Source organism: Staurois parvus, unplaced genomic scaffold (genome assembly GCF_062004578.1).
Source record: "Staurois parvus isolate SC_StPar_1 unplaced genomic scaffold, SC_StPar_1.0 ptg000548l, whole genome shotgun sequence".
NCBI lineage: Eukaryota > Metazoa > Chordata > Amphibia > Anura > Ranidae > Staurois > Staurois parvus.
The window spans coordinates 4,689,309-4,710,959 of NW_028318344.1; the positions used below are offsets into that span (position 1 = coordinate 4,689,309).

Genomic DNA, 21,651 nt, shown 5'->3' on the forward strand with positions numbered 1-21,651 from the left:
TCACAGAGGTATCCATCCTGGAGCTGTTGCACTGCCAAAACCTTCCTCCCTGCTAGCACACATTATCCCAGTTACAATATTAATAGGAAATATCAGATGTCACTTACAGATTAGTAGACTCCTGTTATAATCTCCTGTTTTCAACTCCAGTTTTTTAACACCAAAATACAGGCAAGCTCAAAAATGAGCAAGCTCAGAGTGAGCTCTACAGCAAGTTATATAGTACTTGTATGACCTGTGACCAATTAACCCCTCTCCTTAATTAGCAGACTGAAGGAAGACAAGGAAAGGAAGAAAAAAGTAAAAGCTTTACATGTAAAGGAGTAGAAAAATACAATAGTGCTTTATTCCTTAAAAACATTTATTTTACCAATTACCACATTTTAACCATTAAACTAATACCTTCTATAGTATAACAGAAATCACCACTGTGTGGTGCTCACAAGCAGGTTTTTAACATCCAGATATCAATCATTCTTCTCTGCATAGTCCTTCAGCATCATCCACTAAGCCCCGTCCCTATGCATTTCATCACTGATTACATGACTTCCTCAGGGGGATTTTATTGGATGATAATATCCACTTTTTTATACATGTCCATATCAGCACCGTTTTGTTGAAGACTTCTCCATGATGCCATCGACAATAGTACTCAATGTAGCGGAAGTTGTAAACTATGGCCGCAGTTTTTAGTTGATCTATTGATAACTAATGAATGACGGGCGCCATTTTCCCACTTATCATATTGCGGTCATCAGTATGCCTATACCTAACTACAGTTCTGGTTCTCTTATTTACATACAGGTTTAGCGCACTATCCTGTTTGGGGAGGGTCATTTCTCATAATCCTCCAAAAGAGAGCTACACATTGAAAAGGTACATATCCACTTTTAGTGTTCTTTGTATTTTTACATTTTTTGATGCATATGTTATTTGGTGTAACGTCACTTTAAATTTGTCATGTTTTTTTCACTGGGAAAAAAATATATAAATTAGACTACTGCAGGTCATTAGCCTACTGCAGGTCAAATACTGTATAGTCGAAAGAAGCTAATTGTAACCCTCAGGAGTCATTTACAGCTTTGGATACTTTAAAACCAACAAAAACCATTAAAATTTTACCTTCCCAATTGCCTCCAAAGCATTTATTAAAAAAGATAATTTTCTATAAAATCCCCACATTTTTAGGAGAAATTTAAAAAAAATTGTTGCTCATCTCTAATAGACAGTAATTTATCTTTAGCAGTAACAAGACATGCTACCTGGACTTTTGTGAATCACAAAACAACTCATGCAAAGCAGCCAACTAATCAAGCAACAAAATGATCAATGTCTAGATATGTGGGAAGGACCAGAAGCTTGCAGCAAAGAAAGACCTTGAGAAAGGGAAGAGGGGGAGTTACAGTATTTAAATGTCAATAGATGTTTCTCATTATTAACAAATAAAAATAATCATTGATACAGAGATACATACAGTACAGATTTGTACAGTAAGGAAGTATTTTTGCAAAATAAAGGTATTCAACACAAGATTTTGTGTGAGTCTTTATTACTTACAGCCACAGCACAGCATCAAACCTGGTGATGCCAACAGTACGCTTGCCTTAATGTACAGATGAGGGAATTTCATGCAAAAGGAGACATGGGTCTTTATAAGGTCTGTGTAAGCAAAAAAGGTAAACAGAAGGGGATAGAGAAATTTAGAAAGGCCAGAGAATTTGGAGAGAAATAAATGGAAGGAAAGGGAAAGCTATAAATAGTGCCCGCCCCCCATAAGTAAAGTTTTCAGGAAGGGATGCATGGGCATATTGGATCTAAGTAGTTCAGACAGTGATAATAATTATTATTATTATACAGTATTTATATAGCGCTAAAAGGTTTGCTCAGCGCTGTACATTATAGTGAGGAACAGAACATGAGACAATACAGTAACAATACAATACACAAGGGGTTCAAGGGCCCTGCTCTTTCGAGCTTACAATCTAGAAGGGAGGGGATAGTGGTACAGGAGGAAGTGGCTGTGGGGGATGGAGTGTTAGGAGGAATGGAGGAGATCGTCTGTTAGGTGAGGGCAGGGTAGGCTTCCCTGAAGAGATGGGTTTTCAGGGTGCGCCTAAAGGTGAGGAGGGTAGGTGACAGTCTGATGGATTGGGGTAGTGAGTTCCAGAGGATGGGGGAAGTTCTGGAGAAGCCCTGCAGTCGGGCGTGGGAGGTGGAGACCAGGGAGCTAGAAAGTAGAAGGTCTTGTGAGGAGCGAAGATTACGGGTAGGGTGGTATTTGAGTATCAGGTCGGTGAGGTAGTTTGGGGCAGCATTATGAATGGTAACAAATGAATGTAAAAGCAAGCAGATATACTGACAGGAAGAATGAATGAACTACCATGGAGCTTCACAGTGCCATGGTAGTTCATTGAGGACTACTAACCGACAGCCGCTAAGGCTGCCGGGATTTGTAGTACCTCATTCACAGAGGACTGTGAATGAGTGACGGGGTCACGTATGCAGAGCCCCGCACAGTTGTGTTTTTTAAAATTGACAGCTAGTGAAGGGGGAGAAGTGGGCATCGAGAAGGGGGGGTGTTGGGGCCAGTCTGATCGTAACATGTTACATGTTACACCGTGTATACGTTATGAAAGTACTTATCTTTTAATTTCTTAATTTTTCCAAAAATTCTGACAAAAAAATTACAATTTACAAAAGCTCACTATGCTTTTTAATGAATACCTTGGGCTGTCTTTTTTTCCAAAAAGGAGTTATTTGGGGGATTTTAGCACTGTGTTGGCGTTTTTGAGCTTCAAGAAATGAGATGGACCATCAGTACATCAGGATTGATTTTCAGATATATGCTGTCTATTCCATAGTTTGTGGACTCTATGACTTTCCTGTAGATTAAATAATATACACTGATTTGGTTATTTTTTCCAAAGTAATGTAGAAAAATACAGTTTGGCCTAAATTTAGAAAGAAAGATTATTTATTTGCAAAATTTTATGACAGAAACAAAGAAAAACATGCTTTTTTTCAAATGTTTCAGTCTGCCTTTGTTTATTTATCAAAAAATAAAAATCCTGTGGTGATTAACCACTTCAAGTTCGGACACTTTCACCCCCTTCCAGGCCAGGCCAATTTTCAGCTTTCAGCGCTGTCAGACTTTGAATGACAATTGCGCAGTCATGCAACACTGTACCCAAATGACATTTTTAGCATTTTTTGAGACAGATAAAACTTTCTTTTAGTGGTATTTATTCACCACTGGGATTTTTATTTTTTTGCCATATAAATGAAAAAAAGACTAAAAATTTTGAATAAAAATGTTTTTCTTATAAAATTTTGCAAATAAATAATCTTTCTTCATAAATCTTGTCCAAAATGTATTCAGCTACCTTTTTGGTAAAAAAATAACCCAAATCAGTTTATAAAAAAAATTATAATTTTTCAAAATCTTTTTTATAAATTTTTATTTTTTTTTATATATTACTAATTATGTATTTTTTTTACATACTGCCACCGTAGCAGTACAGAGTCACCATAGTGACTCTGTACTACTTGTGAAGGGTGACGAAAATTTTTTTTTTTTTTTTTTTTACACTGATTGCTTTTACACCCATAAAGGCTGTAAAAGCAACCATTTCTCCTCTCTGGGTGCATTCCTGCAGCAATTGAGAAATACTGTGAGAGCTGCAATTGGTCACACCTTATCACATGGTACAAGGCTGTTGTGAATGGCATTGTACCATGTGAACTCTGTGATCATTCACAGGTTTCACAAGTAGTAAACAATGATGTCAGGATGTAACATCTTGTTTACTACTATTCATGTGATCACTGATTGGCCAATCACTGATCACATAAATCGGGACCTCACACAGCATCCCGTACAGCAATCTGTGTCCACACCAGACACAGCGGCCACAGATCGTGGTGCTGCACACTCCCAAGGAGCGCACATAGGCAATGGATGCAGGAGGACGTTCAGAAACATCCTCCCGCACCGGCAATGCTCCCATCTAACCATTTATCGGCATGGACTGGACAGGAAGAGGTATAATAACACCAAAAGAAAGCTCTATTTGTGTGAAAAAATGCTAAAAATGTAATATGGGTACAGTGTTGCATGACTGAACAATTGTCTTTCAAAGTGTGTGACAGCGTCGAAAGCTGAAAATTGGCCTGGGCAGGAAGGGGGTGAAAGTGTCCGGTAGTGAAATGGTCAATATCACTTTAAATTGGAAACAGATAATAGAAATCAGTTTGGGGGAGAGGGGTGCATAATATCAAAACGTATGAGGTGGCTCTAGAACAGGTGGAAAAAGTGAATGATCTATAAGCTGTATAAGTGGTAAATATGATGAGATAATTTATCAAAGTATTTAGTGGAGTTTCAAAAAGCTAAACTACTGTATGTTTCATCAGAAGGCTAATGGATGAAGTTCAGGATTAGGAGGCAAGCCAAGGGCCAAGTTCTTGGAGATGCACAGGAGAGCAGCAGTCCTCAATTCAATACATGAAGGGGCTTCCAGGACTGCAAAAACGAATGTCAGTGAGACAATTTGGGCCACTATTAAGATTTGTGTAAGTTAGTACCTCCCAATCTCATGTATAAACATTATAAATTTAGCAATTCATGGTCTTTAAAATGGAGTTGGGTGTATACCCAAATATTCCATATGTGATTTAGGCCAGGTAAAATATAAAGTTGGGAAATGTGATAGGTGGTTATATCAGTGTTAGGATCATATCATTCACCAATAAGTTTAATTTGTATAAGTTGAAATATACGTCTACTCTATGGATGTCCAAGTTGTTCCTGATGAGGTGTGTTAGATGTTCTAAAGCCAATATAAATAAAATGGGAGAGAGAGGACACCCTTGAAGGATTTCCCTTTGCTGTAGGAAATGTGTCCGAAAAGCATTTAGGGTATCGTACCTTGACAAATGGTTGGTGGTATAGTTCTTGGAGCCAGGAAAGACAATGATCCCGGAATCCCCATATTTATAAAGCATAATGCATATAATTCTAGGACAAATTATCAAATTGGATGCTTGCCCTTGAGGTACAAAATCCACCTGATGCTTATAAATGAAGGCAGGCAAGAAAGAATTGAGATGAGCAGCCATGTCTTTGAAGGTTGGGTATATCAATCAAAAGTTAACACCAACTACTACCCTTTTGTACTATATATGGAAAATGCTTGCTTATTCACTATAACTGCACTACCAATGTTTTGAGTTGGGTTACTGAAAGCTTCAAAAATTGTATAATGTTTATTTTTGTGACTGGTTATTTCATGTGCATTAATCAAAACTTAGATAAAGTGATTAAGGGTTTCATGTGCAGCCTGTTTTTCCAACATAGTGAAAACATCCATAAAGCATATTAATTGAGACATCTTTGAGTCATGCTGAGTTCCAAATGCTTCAGCAAGCAGCAGTATATTTAGGCCAATATGCACAAGCCTAGAAGCCCAGTTTTCAATGTTCATGCATGGCTTGGTAACTGTATGCCATGGTAATCTGAAAACTATAATCAAGTGACAATTTGTTTTGTACTGTTCATAGTCACTCTAGAGCAAAAGACCAGCTAGGACAGAATCACCTGAACTGCTAATAATTTTGTTTTATGGTTATACCTGGTAATATCTACAATACCAGCCAACATGCTGTCAAACTATGAACATAAATGGACACCTGTTTGCAAATGAAAATCATCTGTCTGACCCATACAGAGTTCACATCCTGCAACACTCCCTAAACTAACAAATGATACATTTCAGAGCCATTGTAGACATGCTATGCAGGACAACAGCACATTCAATGATCAAGATATGAGTGTGAATTATAGTAGACCAATATATGTTTCCCTGACAGCTCAAGGTCAGCACACACCTGGGTTAGGTCCCATTCTCCTTCTACACTGACAGGACCTTAACTCATAAATTAACATCCCCCTAGAGCTTCAGTGTCCCTCTTTCTTCTTCCACGTACATTGATGGATCATTAAGTAGCATGTTCACCTACCTTGCTGAGGTATATTCCTAGCAGTTCACCCATGCATTTCTTCCTGGGTGCAGTTCCTGCTAACTACTCTTAAATGGAGTAAAATTAGGGTGTCCCTGCTCCTGATCCCTAGGGCAAGATGGTACTTCTGTTGGGCAGTGACTTATCAGTTGTATTTTTTCCTAGTTCCCTGCATTGCGGATAAATGCCACTGGAAAACGAGCATGTGCATTCCACAGCAAGCTTGATATCACTTCTGGCACAGTATCTTGGGCAGCAGAGCATTTCACAGACTCAGGCCATGCATCTGAAAATGTGTGTTGCCAAAGGGGTGGGGCCTTATATCTGGTTGCATGTTTAAAAGGAGTGGCGGCCTGTCATGGCAAACCAACTGCACATTAACAGTGTATCACACCACTGCCAATCTGCTCAGTTCTGACCTTCTATATCAGGGACCCTTAGTTTATCCAGCCCAAAAGAAACTCTGCTTACAGGCTTGGATCTTGAGAGGCAGAGATTGGTCAATGTAGGTTGCTATAAGAAAGTAGTCAGTACTCTGATGGAGTCAATAAAATCACGTACTAACAACACATAGTAGAGTGGATAGTGTGTCTCAAATTTCAAGAGTTTGCTTCTTCTCAGGGGTTTCCGACAGCATCCCTTCACTTCAATCACTTATTAAAGTTCCTCCAGAAAGGAGGATATGGATTTAGGCCTAAGCATGATGAAAGGTCATGCTTCAGCTTTCTCTCATTTCTTCAGAATACAATGAGCGTCCAATAGTTGTCTTGTACTGATGTTTAAGACTCTGTTAAAGTGGTAGTAACTGCAACATTAAAAAAAAAAAATCCCCTGCAAGGAAATGGCATAATGTGCTAGTATGTATCGCATACTAGCACATTATAAAATGCTTGTCTTAGAATGAAACCCTCCAGTGGTGCGCTTCCATCTTCACTCGATCTTCCTTCTGGATTTGTGGGCTCCAGGAGCTTGAATGGCTGAGCTGCGATGCTGTCACTCCTGCACATGCGCGTGAGAGTCACGAGCCATGGCACAGCGCTCTGAAGGAATGGCACGGATATGCCATTTCTTCAGAGCACATGTGCTGGAGACGTCACTGGCTGCCAAAAGAGTGAATATCTAAAAAAAATATACATGTTTAGGAGATATTCATTTTACCTACAGATAAGTTTTATTATAAGCTCACTTATAGATAAAAATCACAAAGGAGACTGTAATACCACTTTAAGACAAAAACCTTCAAGGAAGATCTTTTTTCCAAAATGGGACCCACCACTTTTTCTTGATTTCCTGGCCTTGGAAGTTTGTATGGAAGATGTGTCTCTCTGGCACCTCACCTTGAAGGCAGCCTTTTAAATCACAGTTACATCCACTAAACAAGTCTCAGAAGTTTCAGCCTTGGGCTTTTGTAGTGGTCCTAGTTCCTATTCTGGGGTTTACACCAAAAGTTGCTTCCATTTTTCCTCATGACTCAGGAATTAGTGTTGCCAACATTCTTTTCAGAAGATAATCAAAAAGTTAATCAGGCTGTTTGGGGAACTGAGACCTGTTGTGCCTTCCTTCACCTCTTATTATTTATGATGCTCTGATAATGTTCCATAATACGCTAATTGTTGCATATACTTTGTCATCCATTGTATGCATTTCTGCTCTCATGTGATGCTTGTACCTGCTGTATGCTCTGAGCTCTTCAATAAATATTATGGAAAAAAAAAAAGTTAATTGTCTTGATATAGGCAGGACTTTGAAATCTTACATTGTAGCTACATCTAATATCAGATCACCAGAACATCTCTTCATCATTCTGTCAGGGGCAAACAAGGGTTCTAAGACTTTGTGAAACCTCATCATTTCCTGGATGGAAAACCATAGCTTTGACCTTTAAGTCGAAAGGGATGGTAGCACTAGAGGGAATAACGGCACACTCTGCACACAGTGTTTCATCACCCTGGGCAGCAGTGAGTCAGGTTTCCTAGGAAACGATGTATAAAGTGGCTACTTGGTCCTCCATTTATACTAAAAGAGCCACTTGCCTATGACTACTGTTTGTTTGTTTATTTATTGATTTTGGACAGAGATTTATCGATTCTTCCTCTGTCTAATTAAATATATTTTTTCAAGCATTACCCCCCTGTTTTCTGTGGCTAGGTATTAATCACATATGTGCTGACATGAAACAGTCAGGGAAATTGGAAAACTGATATTCATACTTACTGCAATTTTCCTTTCCTGTGCAGTTCCATGGCAGCAAACCTGTCCGCCCTATCAATATAGCTAGTTATGTAATGCTGAGGCTCTAGGGGGATGTATATTTATGAGTTAAGGTCTTATCAGTGCAGAGGGAGAACAGGACTGAACCCATGGGTGTGTTGCCATGGAAGTTGTCAGGAAAGGAAAATTGCAGTAAGGATGAATATCAATTTTCCGATATGCTTCGACTTGATAGCCTTCTGCTTAGGGCTTCTGAAGCCGTGAAGAAGGGAATGTGTCAATTTCCTGAAATGTGTTGGTCTGTTTCATTATACTTTAACAAATACAAAAACATTTGTTTGGACTACTCTATCTTTGAATATGCATGTTTTGGCTCTGCTGCACCTAGATACCTTGTTCCAAGATGGAAATGACTCTCTCCTTTGGAACACGTTATTACTTTCAAGCAACTAGTGTTTAAAAACAAATCTTATCAAATACCAACAGACCTTAAAAAAATTCACATCCAGAACCAATACAATCAAACATAAAAAATTACACAAAGGAAGAAAATGTATAACAGGCAGAAAATGGGGGCTGGGGATTTTCAATAGCGTTTGAAATAGGTAAAACTCCGGCCAGTTTTTTTTTCTGTCTGTGTCCCATTGTTATGATTTACAGAAACGGATGTCCTAGTGATTACTTCTCTTAAAAAACAAGCAGGGACTTTATGTTCACTAGATTACCATCCAAAAAGGACTGAGGTGCACTAGGGCACTACATCAATTCCTGGATGACAAAAAAAAAAGAAAAACCTGACTGGAGAGAAGGGGCACATACCCCGTCTACACAGTCTCTTATTGAAACATGCTCAGTTGAGGCTGTCAATCACCTGCGGTGTGCTGGAGTCATCACCTGGGAGTCTGTGGTGTCAGTTAAATTGTCAGAAGTAAGTCATGCAGACAGTAGAGAGAGGAAAGATCAGAGAGGAACTGCACTAGGTGCTCTGGACTAAGCCAAGTACACACTATAGAGCGATATGTTTTGTTCATTTTTCATGTCAGAGGTTTACAACCACTTTACGTTAATACTAACATTTAGTCTCCGGTCCCACCAAACCGACTTTGACTTCCACGATTTCAAAGTTGGATGACAGTCCAACTTCAGGTATGACTTGCAAGACATCTGCGACTTGCAGAACACAGATGTCTATGCAAGTCGCACCTGAACTTGCAAAAAGTAGTACATGCACTACTTTCAAAATCAGTGCGACTCTGAGGAAGTCGGAATCACACCGATATGACCTCTTCAATTGCGGAAAATAGACTGCGATTGGTCATGCGATTTGAAACTATCAAAACGCATGACAAGTTGCACTGGTATGACCGGGCAATTAATGTTATTCCCCTCTCTTGTATGATCTACTTACCATTTCCACACTCCAATGCTAAGCTCAGCCCCAGTGGCAGTGGTCTTCAGGCAGAATGACATTCATGTTATTCTGTCCAGTTCCTGTGAGCCCAGCCTGTCATTTACACCCTCTCTAGGGTTGAGTCTAGACATGTGCAGAACAAAAAAAATGTGTTTTGTTTTGTTAAGTTAATAAGTTTGTTTTGTTGCATTTGTAACAAATTTGTTTAGTTTCATTTATTCATTTTCAACCAGCTTTAACATTTTTACAATGGCTTCAAAGTATTTGAATCAAATTTGAGTCAAAAATATTGAATCCATTTAAATTCATTGTGAAGAATAGCTGGTTAAGGAGCGGAGGGGCCTACCAGCTATGCATCCTTAACCGCTTACCCACTGCCATATAGCAGATATACTGCTTCACGGTGGCATTGGTGCGCAAAATCACACACACATATATATATATATACAGTTGTGTTCAAAATAATAGCAGTGTGTTGAAAAAAGTGAATAAAGCTCAAAATCCTTCTAATAGCTTTTATTTCCATACACACAAATGCATTGGGAACACTACACATTCTATTCCAAATCAAAACATGAAGAAAAATATATCAAATGTGTGTTGTTCCTCTAAAAAAATTGAAGAAAAGTGAATATTAAACTTCAAAAAAACAGCAGTGTTAGTATTCTTCTTTACAAACTCAAACATTCACTATATAAACTGAAAAATGTTTGAAGATTTTGCTTTCCTTTGAATCACTTAATTAATATTTAGTTGTATAAGCACTGTTTCTGAGAACTGCTGTACATCTGTGTTGCATGGAGTCAATCAACTTCTGGCACCTGTGAACAGGTATTCCAGCCCAGGATGATTCGACTACATTCCACAGTTCTTCTCCATTTCTTGGTTTTGCCTCAGAAACTGCATTTTTGATGTCACCCCACAAGTTTTCTATTGGATTAAGATCCGGGGATTGGGCTGGCCACTCCATAACGTCAATTTTGTTGGTCTGGAACCAAGACATTGCACGTTTACTGGTGTGTTTTTGGTCGTTGTCTTGTTGGAACACCCATTTCAAGGGCATTTCCTCTTCAACATAAGGCAGTATGACCTCTTCAAGTATTCTGATGTATTCAAACCGATCCATGATCCCTGGTATGCGATAAATAGGCCCAACACCATAGTATGAGAAACATCCCCATATCATGATGCTTGCGCAACCATGCTTCACTGTCTTCACAGTGTACAGTGGCTTGAATTCAGTGTTTGGGGGTCCTCTGACAAACTGTCTCCGGCCACTAGACCCAAAAAGAACAATCTTACTTTCATCAGTCCACAAAATGTTGCTCCATTTCTCTTTAGGCCAGTCAATGTGCTCTTTGGCAAATTGTAACCTCTTCAGCACGTCTTTTTTTCAACAGTGGGACTTTGCAGGGACTTCTTGCAGATAGCTTGGCTTCACATAGGCGTCTTCTAATTGTAACAGTACTCACAGGTAACTTTAGACCTTTGATCTTCCTGGAGCTGATTGCTGGCTGAGTCCTTGCCATTTTGGCTATTCTTCTATCCATTCGAATGGTAGTTTTTCACTTTCTTCCACGTCTTTCAGGTTTTGGTTGCCATTTTAAAGCATTTGCGATCATTTTAGCTGAGCAGCCTATCATTTTCTGCACTTCTTTATATGTTTTCCCCTCTCCAATCAACTTTTTAATCAAGGTATGCTGTTCTTCTGAACAATGTCTGGAACCACCCATTTTCCTCAGAATTTCAGAGAGAAATGCACTGTAACCAGCATGTACAACATTTGCTGCCTTCCTTCCTTAAATAAGGGCAATAATTGCCACCTGTTTTTCAAAGAATGAATGACCTCACTAATAGAACTCCACACTACTATTATTTTGAACATGCCCCTTTCAATGAGTGATTCAATTACACAGAATCAGCAGCATGCATGTCATGACTGTTGGATCTGTTGGATTTCTATTACTCTACTACACCTACTAGTAAATTATTTGCCATGTAGAAATATCATTTCTACCAAAAACAGTGATTGATCAGGTTAGTAATGTCTGACTGCTATTATTTTGAACACAACTGTAATATATATATATATATATATATATGTATATATTCCTCAGTTCAGGACACACAGCATGAGATGGAGATGTCCACCGCTGGGGCCACTACAGCCTATCAGCCTTTCCTCATATTCTCACTCCCTGCCACACACCACCAGCACCATGCCTCTCCCCACTCCCCCTATACAAGGTGGTATCAAAAAGTTTCAAGATTAGTTTTGTAACATGCCAGCTGAAGGCAGCACAAGGCTGCATGCACAGTCACAGTGAGCATAAGTCAGTGTGCCAAAAGATGTCCTGTGTGCAGCTGGTGCTATTTTGACCACGTGTGTTACCATGTCTGCTATTTCATTATGGACAGCAAGTTAGAACAAAGAGCAAATGTGAAATTCTGCATAAACTGGGCAAATCTTCCACAGAGACATTTGACATGATTTGGCAAGTTTACAGTGATGCTGCAATGAGTTGTTTGAGGTGTTTTGAGTGGTATGCTTCAAGAGCAGAAGGAAATCACTGGAAGATGAGGAGCTCAACCCCTGAAACTGTTGAAACCATTGGGCAACTTGTGCATGATGATCATCGGAGAACAATATACAACATTGCTGCCATTGTGGGTGTGTCATATGGAACATCCCAAGCAATCCGCCCTGTACCCTGTCACCGAGCCCTCGCTGTAAACAACATCTCACTTCTGCACCCACCCTACTTGCCAGATTTGGCTCCTGCGGACTTTGCCTCTTCCCAGAGATGAAAATCCAGCTCAAAGCTCGCTCTTTTAACAACATTGGAGATCCAGCAAGAATAACAGAAGGTACTTGACACGTTTCAAAAAGAAGACTTCCAGGACACATTCCAGCAGAGGCAGGAATACTGGAAGCACTGTATTGCTGTGCAAGGGGACTATTTTGAAGGTGACAGTGTGTAAGCGTAGATAAATAAAGTACTTTCTTGTGAACAGAGCTAATCTCAAAACGTTTTGATACCACCTAGTACATCAGTGTCCCAAACTCCTCCTCCTAAGTATCAGCTATGTCCTCCTCCTTCTCTCAGCTGCTGCTTCAGGAGCTCCCTCTAGCTACCTCTTCTGCTTAGGTGGCCTCCACCCCTTCCATCCCTCCTCCTGTCATCTGTCCTCCAGACTCCAGCATTGTCTGTCCATCTCTGCCAGGCTCCCCCACTCACAGTCTGACAGCGACAGGTCCCCACTGCTTACTCTGGTTCCATCTTCTTGCTCCTCTGACTGTAGGGTTGAGCAAGCATGTGGTTGGTTGATAAGGACACTGGGCAACCAATCACTACAATGGTCAGTGGCAGCGGTAGGCATGAGGTGGAACTATCAGCGGCAGGCAGCTATATTAAAAAAAAACAAAAACAAAAAAAAGTGTCCATCTTCGGGCAGCATGGACAATGGCAGTAACTGAAAACACTGCGCGGGCTGCATACTGAACTCTTGCGGGCGCAGGTTGGTCACCCCTGTTTTAGGTGATCTCTATAGTTTTCTTTGCTTCTGTTTTTTAAAATTGCCCCTGTGTCTTTTACAGGTGTTTGCAGGATATGAGTCAATTTCATATTATGCTATTCATGCTAAAAAATAAGCTGTCTTGCAAATTAACTCACTATTGTTGCAACATACGGTAACTGCAACAGATGCAAATTTCATATTTTTAAGGGAAAATGATTTCAATTCATGCTTTTAGTGAAAAGCTTCTTTCGACTCCTACTCATACATCTCTCTGTGTATTCTGTTGTCTTGAGGTGAAAGTATGTCAAGGAGGAATGTGTAGCATCACTGAACAAGAGCCTCCAATTTCCTTTTTATACATGTATGGTTTGATTTTTTTTCTTGAAAACACATTGCGTACAGTACAAGACTGGCTAGATCTATCACATATCTCAATTTTGTGTGAAAATATGCTGCACGGCATTTTTTAAACAATTACGCTCTAATTCAAAATATGGCATAATGTAGCAAATAAGCATAATCAGTGGTGTAATAGATGCTTTTTTTCATATGGAAGTAAAGGTAATCAAACACTTCAAACTTCATTTTGTTAGTATCTGCCTGATTCCTATGAGAAATCCTGTGAGTCATCCTATATTACTTTGTTACCATTTTGTGTAAAATAAACTAGTATAAAATGCTGCACATTATACTTGAGAATATACAGTAACTATGCTACAAGTATGCAGGTGGTATAACTGTAATTCGAGAGAGGGTAAGTATGCAACCATGTTCTATGTTGAGTGCATTGAAGTATTTAGAAATTCAATTTGATATATACAATAGTAAAATAAATAAATGTCACTTACAAACACATAGTCTACAGAAGGCTTATCAAATATATGAATTCCAAATACTTTAATAAGCCTATTTTAGGTCGCTTGTTTGTAAATGCAATCTATTTATTTTATTATTTTTATATTAAAATGGTTTCCTGTGCAATCTAGTTCACTTTGTCTCTAGTGTTTTTATTGATGCTCTATATCACCTGTGATACTATACAGAGATATCAAGGATTGGCAGGATCTATTTGTGGTTAAGTGATCCTTTGGCGATTTCTAGATGAGAGAACATTCCGTAACTGGTGTGCTTTTCATATCTTCTTTACTGATACAAGCTTCTGTGCCAGTTAAAAAAATGCAGCTATCATTTTTAGAAGAAGATAGATAAAAGAGCTCGACTGACCTCCTTTGCCTAGGCGCAGTGAGCTCGCGCAATATCATGCAAGAGTTCACTAAGGCATTCATTAAAAACACTCTAAATTTATTTTTCAATACCACTAAAATGTGGAGTAGATACAGCATGGTGATGTGGCAGCAATGACACTGAGGCCTGGGATGCACAAAAAGCAATATGTTGAGGAACGTGTAAAATAGTTACAACAGCTTGGCAGGGTAGAACATCCATTCGGGAACTCACAGTCAATGCAGCAGAGAGTCAGCGGTGGTAGGCCCAAACTGAACAAAGCACTTGCCAAAGGAGATGGAGGGCAGCGTGTCTGGTCCATCCCAAGAGAGAGCCTGCAGAAGTGTAGGCGTAGGCTCTACTCTTTCCCTTCTCCTCTTGAACTTTTCCTGCAGAGAGGTGAGTGACTACACTAGTCACTTTGCAAATACGCGCAAAACCTGAGGACAAGGACTTAAACTGACTCTGCTGGACCCAAGATGGCTGTCAGGGTCACCTGGATGCAATGTAGCCAACTGGAACACTGCTCCAGGAGGGGACCGAGGAAACCATAGAGAAACCTGGTTTCTCGTGACTTCCTCTCCAGCTGCAGTAACACTCTGGTCGAGCACCACCTACAGTGGAGGAAACAAACTCCACCTGCCTACACTCTTCTCCCCTTTGACAGATTCTGTCCTTGGCATCAAACAAAACACAGAACCATATAAGTCAGCAATTTAGCAAATACTGGTGCAAGAATCACATAATCAGAACACTTTGCAGGTAATCGTCCATTATTAGATGTAATTGGATGGTGGACTCCACTGTCCTCTGTGGGAACACAGCCAGAGTCCTCGTCTCCTATGGGGGCCACCATGGCTTCAAAGGGTTGAGAGTTGGCAGAACTGGCTGCATCCCTTGCCTCTTGGTTCCCCTCTGAGTCTATGGAATCAGCAGAACTTGCATCAAGTGGAGCCATGGGTTCTGGACTGTCCATGGACTGTCCAAAGACTCAAGGTGACCTGACATCACTTCCAATCACGTGGGTAGCAGAATAAGGCACACATTTGGAGCATGCGTGCTGCCTCTTCAGGCTGTCATGTGTACCTGAGTTCGCAGTTGCGCTAGGAGCCACCAGTGCCGCCGCCAAATGCCGGTTCTACATCACAGGATTTCAGCCAGCACTCCAAACAACAGCGGTGTACTTACCTAGACAAGCGCTCTTTTTTTTTTTCATAAAGTTTATTAATAAACTCAGAGCATACAATAAGTACAGGTAATACAAGGTATCAGTCGAAAATCAATAGGAGGTAATGCACATACAGCGAACAAAAAGTTACATAGCAATACATAGACAAAGAAACAGACGTAAGTCATCCCAGGGAAAAGAGAACAGGGGAAAAATAAGAACATGCGAGCGCAGTAACATTAAAGGCATATCTGTTCTCAAGCCCTTATTCAGCATATTGGAATCACAGCACTGGCAGGGTCAATGATATATAACCTCAGTTACCGAGCAGCAGCAAAGAGCAGGGCCAGTGAGGTGTGCATTGGAAATGTATACAGTAGGTGTGGAGGGGGGGTGCAAGGGCTTGTAGGATATGGCCTTGTACGTTTGATGAAACTGAGGTAACCCACTACAGGTTGAAAGCACGTGGGTAAAGGGTTCGGGAAAGGAGATATGTAAAAGTAAAACATATGCGCAGCTGGATTGCAGATAGGGAGTAGGGCTCCTATGAGTAGAGAAGTGTACCAAAATAGAAAGGGAAGAATGAAAGTTAAACTCTGAGTAGGAAAGCAGGGAAATGGGGATTAAGAATTTAAGAATAAGCATGAAAAAGAAGGGAAGAGAGAAGAAGAAGAAAAAGAAAAAAAAAAGGGGGGGTGAGATGGGGAGTTGGGGAAGAGTCGGACTGGGAGGAGGTGTGGAGGACTAGGAGAGTAGGTAAGTCACCTTTACTCTAGACTCCCAGGACATGAGAGATACGCGCAACCCTGGCAGAGAAGCGAGCTGGGGACAGTTGCAGGCGTATCAGGGTGCCAAGCGTAGCTTGCTCCAAGCTGTACAGGACATCGAGACAAAGGACCTCAATCACGACCTTGAAAAAACAGAGAGCTGATTTATCGCCAGAAACACTATGGGGTATCAGAGAGATTCAGAATCAATCAGCAAGGCCCATGAAAGAATGATATTCAGGGGTCGTTCGAAAGTGAATCCAACAGGACCACGTTTGAGAAAATTTAGTAGGGTTATCCAGAGAAGAAGCAATCAGCTCTTCCATTTCAGCAATTCTGTTCATGCGTATGAACCAATCTCACACCGTGGGGGGGTGAACAGACCGCCAGAGAACCGGTAAGCAGAGTTTGGCCGCGTTAAGCATATGCATAGCCAGAGATTTGAAATATAGACGTTTGGGAAGCAGAGTGTGGTGGAGGAGGAGTTGGGCCGGAGAGAACTCAATATCAAGAGTAGACACCGAAGAAGTAATCCGATGTACCTCCTGCCAAAAGGGCTGAACCATAGGGCAGTCAAACCAGATATGAAGAAGAAATCCAACAGGAGCCCCACATCTCCAACAAATACTGGGTCTGGATGGATTCTAGAAGGTGTATTGTACCAACGTGTCGCCAACTTGTATCCGTTTTCTTGTGTTCTGTCACCAAGAAGAAGCAGATAGGTAAATGATACTAAATGTCTCTGTGGTTCAGCCTTTGAACAGAGTGACTCAAAGGAGGTGAGAGGGCGGACCCATTTATAGCGATATGCAGGAGAGAGAAGAAAACGTCTGATTTGAAGATAGGCCCAAAAGGGAAAGGTGAGATCACCCATAGTACTTGCCAGGGAAGAACAAGACTTCAGCTGACCTTTGTGAAAAAAATGGTTTGCTAAAACTTGACTGTGTGGCCAATGTGCTGATGGAAAGGACTTATGCATATCAGGAGGGAAGTCCGGATTGAGGCGAAGAGAAGTTAGTGGGTTGGGGGCATCTGAAATGGAGGCCGATTTACAGGATAAGTGAAAGTTTTTAAGGGAAGGACCGATTATTGGATGTAGGAGGTCTTGAGGAATGTGTTTGGTCAGAAGCCACGGGATCGATGCCAAGGGGGAAGTGGAACAAGAGTGTTCCAGCTGGACCCACGCTTTGGTGGTAAAGTGAATATTCCAATTGATTATCCTAGTAAGATGGCAGAGTTGCAAGTCAGGTAGTCCAATCCCCCCTTTGGATTTGGGGAGCACAAGTTGGGAGAAGGAAATACGTGACCGTTTATGATTCCAGAGAAAAAGAGAGCACATTCTTCTGCATGAAACGAAAAAGGCGGGTGGTAAATGGATAGGTAAGGTTTGAAATAGATAGAGGAGGCGCGGGAGGATATTCATTTTTAGTATAGCAGCCCTACCAAACCAGGAGAAGCATGGGCGATGCCACCTAGTTAGGTCTGCTCAGATGGCACCGAGGGTTGGAAGAAAGTTTTTGACATAAAGATCAGAGAGGTTACTCGTAAACTGTATTCCCAGATAGGTAAGGGAGTCCCTTTCCCATTGAAATGGGAACTGTGACTGACAAAAGGAAACCAGGTCTGGAGGAAGAGTAATGTTTAAGGCATAGGATTTGGAATGATTAATTTTGAGGTTCGAGATATATTGAAAAAAGGAAAAATCCTTAAGTAGGTTGGGCAAGGTAATCCGGGGCTCCGTCAAAAACAAAAGAATGTCGTCTGCATAGGCAGCAAGTTTGTATTCCTTGTTCGCCACGGAAATACCCCTGATATCTGGGTTTAAGCGGAGTTTGCGTAACAATGGTTCTAGTGATATCACAAAAAGAAGTGGGGATAGGGGGCAACCTTGGCGCGTACCATTCCAAAGAGGGAAAACAAAGTGAGTGAGGGTTTCATCTACTTACTGAACAAAGAACCTCTGCCTCAGATTCAGGAATGTCACATTTTCTTTGAAAAGACCCTCCAGACACGCCACAGTCTGTTCCATAGGCGCCATTATATATATTTTTTCCAGAGGTGCCAATGTGTTTGGCCATGGCTGTACAGTAGTTCCTAGATCACCCTGCAGGTGATGTCTAGCCACGCCAGGGGATGGAATGGAGTCCTAAGGGAAATTATGTTTCTCTGCAACCTCCATAGATGTCACAGGGGAAAGCAGCTGTCCTATTGGATGCTGATGCTCCTCAGTGACCTTCTGCTGCCATCTTGGTTGGGACAGAGCTAATAAATAGCAGTGCCCCATTGTGTTTGGTGCACATTTGCAAGCTGACCATGCAGTGAGAGGAACCCATTCTGGCAGGAACAGAGAATTAGAGACAGATGAAAAACAGAGAGCAATGCAACTCTATGGGCTAACAGATGTATAAAGATAATCATCCATTTACATCAGTTTCTGTTTAGGCCTGTTTTTGTTTTTTTTTCTTTAACGGAACAAGTCTCCTTCCTGTTCCATTTAAATTGAGTTGAACAGAGGTATACTGATGTAAGCGGGTGATGACTGTTTTTTCACCCACCTGGAACAAAGAAGGGCTGCGTCATTGGTTCTTAAGGAGCTTGCACCTGCAGGCATGCTAACAACCATGGCTCATCCCTGCTATCAGAAGGAGATTCTCAGCTGAATGAAAAAAAAAGAATCACATTTTTTTTTAAAGGTGTGCAGGTCATCCCCCAATCCATACCTGGCCTTCAGGTCTGGTAGGAATTTCTTTTTTTTTTTGGGGGGGATGCTAATGGAAAAAAATGGTGTGAGGTCACCCACAAAATTCATACTACACCCGTATCCAAGCTTGCAGCCTGGCAGGCCAGGAAAAAGGGGGGTCACATGCCCTAAACCTCATACTCACAGGGTTGTGGGGAAGGCCCTGGTAAGTATTAGGGTGGACACTCACAAAATTTTTTTTATTTCTTTCATGCCAGCTCTTTTGTTTACATTCTGCTGTCAGTTGGGCATCCCCCAATGACGGCAGGGATGAGTCACGGTTGTTAAGGAAATCAGCTGACGGATGCGGAAACTAATGTAAATTACGGATGTAAACTGATATAAACCCAACTGCACTGAATATGGATGTAAAAACTGAGGTAAACTTATGTAAACTGAATCTGTTTTTTTATGCATAAACGTGACTGAACATATTACGCCCATGTGAAAGGAGCATAAAACTCCTTGAGTCCAAGAACCTTTTTTTAATCAAGGGTGTCTTGATTATGCACCTTATACCTCATAGTAACTGTAGTCTACCCTAACATATAATATACAGTTTTTTCTAAACAGATAGTGCATTAATATGTTAGCAAATATGAATACATATATTATTGCCTTGATTTTTATTAGCAAAAATATTAAAAAATAGACCTCTTAATGGCCTTTTTTGTTGTTAGGTTGGGGAGGGGGAGGACTGTGTCGCTGGATTATTTTAGGCTCCTTAAAGTGGAGTTCCAGCCAAACTGTAAAAAAAATAAAAGTCAGTAGCTGCAAAAACTCCCTTTGGGAATTTGGAATCTCACCTAAGATAATCACCAGGTTCTGGCCATGTGTGCCCCTCCTGCAGCACACTGAGAACTGCTCTCCACCCTTACCCATGGGGGGACCTACTGAATCATCTGACGATAATTGGACATCACTCCCTTACCATGTAGACAAGTTTTTTCCTGATTTGAAGGATATTGTTCCTCCACAGTGTCATACAGCCAATTCCCCTACGGAAGCCTGATGGGAGAAACATGTCGGGATTTATCACACAGTGTACTCAATTGGTTTGAACCATTAACTTGTGGGATCTTTGAATATCATGTCTTGCATTGTTTTTATTAATTTTTCATGTGGATTTTTAACTCTACATTTGTAATAAAATATTCAATTGTTTTATCTCAATAATTGTGTAGTGTCTCCCCCCCCCAAACCATCCAACTCCTTTGTCATTCTAACTCTTCCATATTTATGGGCCAGTCCACCACTCTACCAGGGCCTCTAAACCTGGTACTGGCCGGACTCCCTTGAACATGCAGATTAGGTCTTCACCCCTTCTTGCTTACCAATTTCTGGAAGGTTCTATGGTCCTCTAGAGTCGGGAGGAGGCAATAGAGCCATAACCTGTTGAGTCATCCAGCTGACCTGCAATAAATCAACCTCAATCACAGACTCAAACAACTACCATGAGTCATACACAATGATTTTACCTACAAAACACTACACTATTCTAGCAGCAAACTAGAGGGTTCTACACGTTCCTCCAGCACTCACCTGCACCTCTCCAGAATGAAAGCAGCCAGCCATCTCCAGTGTCGCCCTTGTGTGAGAACGAGAGTCAGCCTCTACCTATACCCTCAAGAAGCCTGCAGTCTCTCTCAGATCCCATGGTTCAGGCAGTGCCTCACCTGGTCCCCATCTTCTGTCACCTGCCAGTGCCACCCCCCTAAAAAGTGCCATCCAAGGCTTTTGCCTCATGGTAAATACACCCCTGTGTGGGTGGCTGTGTGCCTCCCCTGGCAGCACCACAGCCTTTGGTGGCATTTCAGAAATCCAAACCAGGATTTACTTTGCAGGATTCACAATGCCCCTCATCATTTCCTTTCTCTGTTTACAGAGTTATATTCTCTAACAAAAAGCAAATGCACTGAAAAGCAGCCTCTAATCTACTAAGTGCTTTGTTTTTTTTAAGGAAAACAATTACTTCCAAAAAATAAGGCAAACATAAGGTGGAAAGTAAAACAAACATCAGCTTATACTTTCAACTACAAGTTGATTAATAGCTTTACTTGAAGCTGAAGTACCAGGAGGATTAATGTTAACGTGCATATGACCCAGTGGACCATTGTTTGCTATTGCAGTGTAAGTGCTATAGATTTATCAGGCCTATGATGCAGATTGTTCATGTATAAGATACACAAAGTGTGTGCCTGCTCGGCACAGATGGAAAGCCCACCTTGTCTGAAATAACATCACTTCAATGTCATGTTTCTCTTGCTAAGTCCAAATATCATTTCACTGAACATATTTTATAGCACATAAACAGTCAAGAACATTAAAAAAAGAAGGGAAACGACAAAAATAAAAGAAAAACTACACACGAGAAAAAAAAAATCATTGGTAAATGTTCAGGACCTAAATGTATATTTTTTATGTCTATTAAAGCAAAATGCTTTATTTTACCAACATTATTGAAGGTGGAGTAAAAGTCTTTCTTAAAGCAGGCCTTGCACTACAAGCAAGTTTTGTTTATTTGCTAAAGGTCCTTTCCCTGTGCCATGACGCTGCACTGGGTTAAAGTTAAAAAATGTGGGCTTCATACTGC

General features: G+C 40.8%; 1 long non-coding RNA gene across 1 annotated transcript; it reads left to right on the top strand.

Annotated features, from left to right (window-relative positions):
* The first annotated feature begins 803 nt into the window (after positions 1–803).
* Positions 804–1,530, top strand: LOC149451137 (uncharacterized). The gene is made up of 2 exons (XR_016315137.1): positions 804–876; positions 1,244–1,530. It is a non-coding gene; the product is annotated as an uncharacterized LOC149451137 (long non-coding RNA).
* Positions 1,531–21,651: the final 20,121 nt, after the last annotated feature.